This window comes from Leptosomus discolor, chromosome 15 (genome assembly GCF_034619465.1).
Source record: "Leptosomus discolor isolate bLepDis1 chromosome 15, bLepDis1.hap2, whole genome shotgun sequence".
Lineage (NCBI taxonomy): Eukaryota > Metazoa > Chordata > Aves > Leptosomiformes > Leptosomidae > Leptosomus > Leptosomus discolor.
The window spans coordinates 13,410,582-13,420,374 of NC_141405.1; positions in this window are offsets into that span (position 1 = coordinate 13,410,582).

The window sequence follows — 9,793 nt, forward strand, 5'->3', positions numbered from 1 at the left end:
GATCCGTGGGGTTTGGGTTTTTTTTTCCCCTCTCTCTTCCCCCCGTAATGAGATTATGAGGATCTACTGTAATTTTCTCCTGAGTATTCGGAGAGAGATCTTCGTCTAAACCTGAAATGTCCAGTGGGAGAGAGAATATTTAACAGAGTTTATGCTTCTAACTGCGGTGCTAAAGCGGAAGAAAATGGGGAGAGTTCAGCTGTTAACCTGAGAAATCTTGAAACACTGGAAGTTTATTAATTGTCTGAATCTTCTTTGTTTGTATCACAAGTTTGTGTCAAAGGTTAATCTTCTTAATATGTAATTAGTTGAAGGTCCAATTATGGGATTTATTGAACTCAGTTGGGTTTTTTCCCCCCTCTTTTCATGAAATATAATGCTGCTAGTCGTACTTTGTGGCGACTTTTTCTGCTACATCTCGAGTGTATCTGTGGGAAGATATTTATTCAATTAATGTAACAACCAGTTAAAATTTAGAAATAATCTAGTACGTCATACCCATGTCTTGCATGTTTTTCCTTTCTTATGCATATGTATGCATCTGACGCATTTACCCTAATTTATATACTGAAATTTGCTCTGGACATTAGGCCAGTTAAGGTAATTAAAAATGCAATAAATCGCGCTGTTAGTGAGCTGTTCGGTGATGCAGAGCTCTAAATCAGGTGGGTGTCGGTGGTGCTCTGTGGACCTGAGGACAATGCGAATGTAGAGGAGCAGAACACCTGCACTGCTGTTGGGTGTTACTTGGGAAGAAAGAGAGGTCCTTAACATCTTGTCCTAATTACATACGGTGGGTGCGTTTTTTGGATTCGCTTACGACTAAGAATTAATGCAGTTTCCTATGGGATCTTACTTCTTTTTTGTCATTGCAGTGAAGTAGTGGGAAGGTACACACTGATGCTCGCTGCTTCCCCCCTATGTTTTCCAAGGAAGTAGTAGGTGACTTGCAGTGGGTGCAACCTGTGCTTAGCAAGTCGCATAGTTTTCCATAATTGCGGTTCCTTAAATTCAGAAAGCCCTCGGATATCTGCCTGGCTACCTCCGTGAGGTATTTGTGAACTCGAAATGATGCGCTGAGAACCTGCCCCCGGCTGTGCTGCTGTTCCTGCTCCAGCTTCTGGAGTTATTTCCAGAACGTTAGAGCATCAGTGCCAGACTCGTGTACAACTAGTGAGAAAAGCTGCTTTCGCCTGTGGGAGGGAGGCTTGTTCGATAATTTGTAGGACTAACGTTGCTTTTTGGGGGTGAGATTACAGAGGCTGCGTTAGGCAGGGCTGTTGGGTAACCTTGCTGCTTCTGAATCTGTGACTACTGAGTCCACGAAGAAAGCTGTAGTAAATCAGATTAATTTAAATGTTTTTAGTGGACATGGCTGTTAGTGCAATAATGCCTTGAGTCGCTTTGTCCTTATCCTCAAAGGAGAATGTATTTTTTCTGGCTTGAAGTTATCTGAGTGGCACATAGCTTGTGAAATGGAAAAGGTCTCGGTTCAGCCCTTGGTGAAGAGGTGCTGCCATCAGGAAAACTGCTGATTTTTCCCAGTACGGAGCCTGGGAGCAGGTCTTGCTTCAGGGCAGGAGGGATGCATATGAATAGGGGCTATGTTTTAGGCGATGTTCTCTACTCTCGACTAAACATTTTGTTTATAGTAATGAAAAAAACTGGGCAGAATAACCTCTTCATTTTGAGCTCGTCTGGATTGCAGTGTAGAACACTTAGGATTTATTAATGTTTCTGTTCTCTGGGTGTGTGGATTCTCATACTGACAAATTTAAGTATCAGTATGTACCAGAGTTTTAAAAGCTGGCTTGAACTGAGTGGTGTGTTATACACGGTTGGTTTATATATGCTGTTACATCTGTTAGAGTACATGGATTATTTTGTAATTAGGCTGTCATCGATGCAGGGCGTTAGTCCCACTTACTGGGAGTGCGCTTGTGGGATCCCTGGTCCGTGCCATTTCTGTGCTAGTACAAAGCACAGTGGAATTTACTCTGGGATGCTGCCCTTGGGTCTTGATTCGGTGTTCGAAGCATTTAGTAACTTAAAGGTTCACCCTCTTGACTTGGTATCTTTGCATCTTGCAAAATCTGCCTCTGGTCACCTGTGAATGGGATGAGGTTTACCTCGTCTGCTGTTGCAAAACCTGCTGTAGCTTGCTGGGTTGAATGAAAAATCCACCTCTCCGGCTTAATTTATTTTTTTTCCGGGGTTTGTCTTTCCTGTTAAAGTAACAAACTATGCTTTTGATGACTTCTGTGATCAGTCGCTGATGTTTAAGGGAAGGAAGGTGATTTTATCCTTTCTTTGCTTGAAGGCGCTTTTTAAGACTTGGAAAAATAATAGGATGAAATTTTCTTAATATGAGAAATAACATAATTGGGTCTAAGAGTACTTTTAATCTGAAGATTCTTTCTTGAAGTTCTCAAAGCTCCCAAGCTCCGTACCTTGCCAAGCTGGAGTAGCAATAAACCAGGGTAAAGTTACAGGTTTTGTCAAGCAGGGGCTGTAATCTCTGTGTCTTGAAGCAAACTGTTGCTGAACGGCAACATTCTAGAAAGTATAGCTTTAAATTAGTTTAGAAATAAAACCTCTTATCTTTCTGTTTTTCATTCCCTTCATTCAGAAAGGCCAGGAAATGTTAGCCATGTAAGGGATTTACTGCCTGCTGTTAGCGCAGAACGACCTGCACTTTTACAGTCCGTTCAGGTACTGTGTGCGATGTAGACACCTTTTCTCTTTCGTGGTGTTAAGAGCCCAATGGCAGCGTTTACTTTCAGTTTTAGCTGTTGAGACTTAACCAAGACTGGTGGATGTGAAGGGTATGGGAAGGGGTAACATGTTAACTTAGCAGCTGGCCTTGCCGAGATAAACATGCGCTTTTCCAAATGCTGTCATCTGGCCCCTTTCCAAAACAAGCTGAAGGAGGAGGTCAGGGGTGGAGCCATCCTTTGCTTTAGTAAAAAGAGGCTTTCATTTGGAAAGAATTGCTAGATAGTGTTGACTATGGGAGCTGCAGATTTAAAAAGAAAATGGCCAAACCTTTCCTAAGTAAACAAAATAGTCTCTGTTGATTACTTGTATCTCAGCGCCCGTTACTGTGCTGGTTCTCTTTGAAGGTAAAACAACTTGAATGCATCTTGCTCCTTTTAAAAAAATCTATGCCTAATATATAAAATAGACTTGGAACATGAAAACTGATCAAAAATTATCGTTTTTGGGAACAGTAGAGGTGTGCAACACAAAAGTGCTATTGTTTTAATTGTTTAAAATTCAGATTACAAGATAATGGTAATACCATTAGAAGGTTTCCCTTTGGCCTAGAAGCTGCAGGTAGGAGCCTGTCGATCCCTTAGTATTAAAGATGAATGATAAGGAGACCTCTTAAAATGCCTGTGACACTGCAGTCTAGCCAATTTAGGATCATCTGATGCCTTCTAGTGATAATGACATGAGGTTTTCAGCTGTATTATGAAGATATCAGCCAGGGCAGGTAGTATTTAGAAGAGAAGTATACTTAATTGAATGGGGAGATGATCTTGAAGTGACAGTAGATTGCATTACTAAATGATCTATGTGCTCTGCACAGTCTCTTAACTCGTAAATGCTAGTAGTAAAATGAAAGATGGTTATTCTTAATGTATGAAAGCTGAGGAATCAAAGTATTATTTGATCTTCCCTTAGAAATCCGAGCTATTTATGAAAATTGTCTACCAAAGGCGTGGCTTAGCTTTACATCTTAATTACTTTATGTAGATATACTATGTGTATTTTATCATTACTTAATCGTGCTTAACTTGACTGTGGATTCCCATACGCAGTTATGACTGTGTTTTCTGAAACTTTATTTGTGCAGCTTCCTACCTTGTCACTAGTATGTTTTAAAATCTCCCACACAAGATAACAATGTCAGAATTTGATCATAACAACAAAACCGTCTGTTCTTGCACAGAGTAGTGCTCTTTAAGATTATATCAAAGATCATATCATTTGCAGAAAATGCAGCAGTAGTTTAAAATATGCATCTGAATCTTTTGTCTTTTTTTAAATGTGACATCTCTCTCTCTCCTCATCCCAGTAAAAGGGCTTCTTTCACTGAAGGCGTCTGTAAAATAACTGACTGTTCTTAAGTCTCGTGGTTCAGGGTACCAAGCATTACAATCTGAGTTAGTTTTGGTCTTAGCCCTGGACGTGAATCAGCACTGTAATTTTTCAATGTTGAGGTCTTGAATGTAGTTGTAATTCAAGCCCATAAAATATTAGAAGCTTTGATGGTAGTGAGGTCTGCTTTCTGGAGCTCTTCCCTGTGGGTTTCCAGCCAAGGATGGCTTGAGAGTGAGAACAGTTATCTGTGCTGCAGCAGTGATGGTTTATGGCTGGATGCCCAGATTGTCTAGCTTTGCACACAGCTTTATAGTTTGCCTTTGAGGGCTATGGAGGTGGAAGTCATTTGTAATAAACAGCTATCTGCAGCTTGCTTTTCCGTGTTTTGAAATGTACATTCATTTAAAAAATTGCAAACTAGATGCACATTTACTTAGTTTTCAGTCAGGAAATGCTGTGGTTTACAAGCTCGCTTATGAGAAGTGTTAAAAATTGCTTATTGCTTTGTATTGAAAATAGCAAATATTTATCCCTTGGCTGTTTGGGCTTTTTTAGCAGTAAGCTCTGAACTGCTAGAGAATGAGATTTTAAAACATTTTTTTTGAGAGAAAAATTGACTTGTCAAATCGATTGGCGTCCTTTGTGGTAATTAAGCCCCAGAGAAAAATAGGTTTATAGGTCTCAAAATAGTTGTCATGCAACTACCAGCTATAGGCTCATTTAGGAAAAGAGAACACTCACCCCGCTTCCACCACAAGGGAAAAAAGCACCCTGGGCTATGAAGTGTTTTGTGTCTGCCCATGGGCATTTTCCTGAGGCAAATCCTTTTTTTTTCTTTTTTTTTAATCCCCTAGCTTCTTGTTAATGGGGTCTGTGCATGTTTTCCCGTGATGACTTTCTGAAGGGATAGTGGATAGTGCCTTTGTTATGATCTTGGTCAAGAACAATCTCCTAGAATGACATATCTGTTTTTTCTTAGATGTGCTGTTTTCCTTCCCATTCCTTTTTTTCCCTTCCTGTGTTCTGTCCGTGTGCTGTCTGCTTGCAGTTTATAGTTTTCTCTCATACTGCATTTGCAAGACTTCCCAACGAGAAGTGGAAGAGCTTTTTGTTTTGTTTGAGGGCTACAGAGTACTGACAGTGGCGAGGATACGGTTCTGGGTGGTCAGTATGTACGTGTATCGATTGTTAGTTGAAGCTGGCTTCTGCCAAGTCTATTTTAAGCTCAGGCAGATATCTGTGTTGTGTCAGTCTGCTTTTCAGTCGTACTCTAGTCCTGGACTCTCAGGTCTTTTAGTTCTTCAGAATTCCAAAATGTTCTCATGGCTGATGCTAATGTCATTGGTGCTGACAATGGAGATGCTTGTTTTTAAACAGTAGCTGGTTACTGGTAAACAAAAGAGCATCATCCCAGTGCTTTAACACAAACCATTCCAGAAAAAAGCAGCAGTTTGGTGAAAATGAAGGGAAAAAAAATAAAAGTCAACCGTAGAGATGTATAATGTGCTGATTGCCATTTTCCTCTATGTTCTTACAAGGCCATTAATAGAAGACCATAGAAGGTGATCTTTGGCACTGCTTGTAATGTTTTTGCTTGAACTCTATCTGCGTTCATAATAGTCTTGAAGATGATATTTCATGTGAAATATGAAGTTAAAAACTTGACTAGCACTGTGAGCATAGCCTAATGGCATGTGTGTAAATCAAGTGAGACTCTTCACACAGTGAATATTACTAAAGCAAGTCTGGAGTAGGATTCCTCATTATCTGTAGGTCTCAACTTTCCTCTTGATGTTTTTAATCAATTACACAAGCTTACCTAACATAGGGGAATTGCTTCCAGTGTTTGTGTTGTCTGAATTTTTTTACATTTTCAGCTTTGAAATGGGTGCTCCACTTGGAGGTTTCTCTCTTACTCCCTGGCTAATGAAAGATGTTACATCCTTGCAAATCTAATTGTTCTCATTTCTTTATGGTGTCATGGCTGTCATGCCGTAAGCACACACTATTGTACCTCATTCTTGTTTTGTGATGCCGCAAAAAATTGCGGTTAGTTAGAAATAACCTATCGGGGTAAGAGTGCTGATCACATCTGTTAATAACGTACCTCTTCATTTTCCTGCTTATGAAACTGTTTGGTCTCTCTTAGCATAACGTTAGCTGATGTAAACTATAGAGAGGTATCTGTTTATCATTTTTAAGTCTTTTAAAAATAATCTGAAAAATGCAGCATCTTCAGATTAGGAAGGAGAGCCTGGTGGTAGCAATCTAAATGCTATTTAATATTTTCTAGTATGATCATCATAAAATATAGCTGTCTGAAGCAGGTGTGGAACTAAATTTGGTCTGTCATAGTAATAGAATTGCTGCTGTTGAGGAGAGTCTCTATAAATAGCGCTGTTTCAGGTGAAGATGGTATTATATGGGACTTGCTGGAGTTGGTGAATGCATAATTTTTACTATTTCTATTCTAATCAAACTTTTAGAAGTCCTTCACTTGTGAGAAGAACAATCCAAGTTAAGGAAGTCTCATTGGGCACCAACAGTACATTATCTAGTGATGTCAGTATTTTATACTGTGCTACCTCACTTGTGTGTAATAGTTGAATAAAGTGGTGATTGTGTTATTGGATGGATGCTTTCATAATAATTTGCTTAAAGACTCTCAACATTGTGAAATGTTCTGCACAAATTTCAAGGTAAAATATTGCAGTGACAACAAAACCCGATGCTTTTGAAGCAAACAACCCAGACTGTTAGATATAATCTACTTTATCTGTGTGATACTGCAACACTCTAATAGTCCAGCTGCATTGAAATGGTGATTCTGTCCCCTGTCCCTCTATCAGCGTCCAGACAAGCAAGAGCTGATCTTACTGGAATTCTGTCTGCATCTACTGATCAGATAACATGTTTGGAGACGTTTTGGATATATTTCTGAGAATATTTGCTCTCCTGGGTATTTCATGGACTAACTGAAGTAATAAAATAATGATTACAAAGATCATAGTTGGCCATAAATTGATTTCTGTAGTGGTATTTACCACAACTGGTTTTCCTGTCCTGGAAGATCATTTGTAGCTATTTCCTTTCTCCATCTCTCCCACCACCCTGTCTCTCCTCCTCCCATGGAGACACAATTCATTTGCTAAGTTTAATAATGGATGATGGCCCGTTCTGATGGTGGCTTTGATATTCTGATTTATTACTGGCAGGAATTGGCATTCAGATGCTTTTACTATGGAAAGTGGAGGAACAGAGAACTTTGAAACTTGATGAACTTAATGAAAACAAGGATTGCCTTTTCAGCAATGCTGAGTTAATCTTTTAAATTCTGGTGGATTTGTGGAGGGAAAGGTGCTATCTTGGACCTTTCTGTTTCCTTAACTTTGGATGACAGATTAAGTCTTGTTCTGGATTTTGTGGATTCAGTTTCCAGCCTAAAGATAGGTACAGAGTAATGTAAAGGTTTCTTATCTCGCTTTGGGTTATATTGCCGTATTAATTTTCAAAACAGCGTTGCAGCTGAAGATGGAGTGGAATAAAAACAATTGCTTCAAAATGTGTGATCTTCAAGTTGAATGAAATGATCATGGTGGACAGCGTTTTGATTTTTTTTTTGTAGTTAAACACTAAGAATGTATAAAAAGTGCACAAAACAATTAAGTAGCTTTTCTCCATTTGTGTTTAACTTTCACATATTTGCAATGCACAACTTTTATTACAGTTTATTAGTCTATGGTATGTTTTGTCTTCCTTGACTCGAATCAAATTTGGTGTTAACCTCCTGCAGAGAATTCCAGGACCCCTGACATTTTATTGTGACTCTTGATTAGCTCACCAGGGTTCCTGCTAAGAATTCTTCTTTCATTCATTTGATAATTTGAATTCCCTATTCACAGTGCCTTTAAATAGAATGGTATTTGGAAAACGTGAAGACAGCAACTTGAATGTTCAATGAGCTCACCCAGCAAATTTAAAAATGCAGAAGGAGGAAATAATGGGTTTGTGTATTCTGAAATCTTTTAAAAGAACAAACATTTTACAGAAATGTAAGCTTCCATCTTTATATTCCCTTTAAATTTATTTCCCCTTCTAGTTTCTATAGCAAGGAGTTCTCTTGACATCTGTTTTCCCTTTTTCATCTTATCTTGCCTTGTTACGTCAGGAGCTGTGCCTTCACCGAACTTGCTCCCAGATACAAGGTAGTGTGCACCAATATAGTGGCACTTCAGCTTTTCAAGGCAGCACGTGTGCAGTGTAGAGAGCATCTTGTTCTTTACACACAGTATGCCCTTGCCTGGTTTGTGTGCCTGATACCTATCTGACCTTATCCCATTCACCCACTTCCCTTACCGTTTCTGGTGAATGCTCACAGGGCCTGTGCTGTGCCGTACTGTTCTGAGCTCTACAGCGTCAGGAATAGTGTCGCTATTTTTTTCTAGTTCTAGGTCTTGAGACACACCTCCTGGTGAGGTCACTGTCCTTTTACTTCCTCATGCAGGTCTCTCTCCGTGAGCCTCCCGGAGCTGGGACTGCAGCAGTGTCCTGCACCTCCCTGCTGCTTGTGCCTTCTGAGGTGACACTGGAGACTTGTCAGTGAGATGGCAGAGGCCCATTCCCTGTACAGGGTGCCATCTTCCTAGGGGCTGGTTTTGGCAGGCTTCTGCCACATATCTGTGAATCAGTTTTAGTATCATAGGAAAACTCAGGCTGGAAGGGACCTCACGAGGTCACCTCAGATAGGCAGGTCTGTATCCAAGTCGAGTGGCATGGGCACGTCTGGTAACATGTCTGCTGCTGCTCACTGTGTTGCTGGTATGTGTTGGTGCTATTCTTAGACTAGTCTGGTAGTTTCCCTGCCTGTGGGTGGGAGCAAGGGAGGTGCATATGTGTTTCTCTACTGTGCCTGTGGCAGGAACTCCCCCTAAAGGAGAGGTATTTCTTCCAGACCTCACCTTCCTGGGACTTTTCAATCGCATTGGAGCCACTTGTGACTGTGGCAATGGATGGGTGTGTGGCTATGGGTGCTGCAAGCTGTGTGTCTTTTGTTGAAGATGTGTTGGCACCACCTTTTCCAAAGACTTGTCTTCAGCATAAGTTCTGCTGCCTACTTTTTGATCCTGTAGGTTTTGTCTAGCTTGACCCGTGTGAGAGTACAGCCTGGCCTTCACCTCCTGCAGTAAGCGAGTTGAATACGCTTTCACCTGCTGATAGCAAAGTGATTTGACTCCGAAATAGTTGAATGCTGGCATGTGACTGACATGGAAGGGGGGAAGGGAGGACTAGGAGTGTTAGAAATCCCTACAGACAAAATGGTACATAATTTTAGTTATGCAAACTTGCCTTTTTATTTTTTTTTTTGGCAAAGGAGCATAAAGGTTTAGCTGTGCTGGCTTGAAGGATGTAAAGGTGTGCTACACAGAAGTAGTGTTCCTCACTGTCTGTCCTGCAGCACATGTTGTCCCTTCTGACACTGCTACTGTCGAACAGGCGATGTGCTGACCGTCTCCTCCAGCCTCTGTCCCTGGGAACGGTCAGCTCTTGCAGAGAGCCCCGGGGCTGCGGTACGTGGCAAAACATCCTGCGGAGCTGTTGCTCCTGTTCCTCTTTCCTGGCCTCCTACTTTGCAGTGTCCCTGTGCAGCTGCCTCAGGAAGCAGTACTCCTCTGACACATTCTTCAAG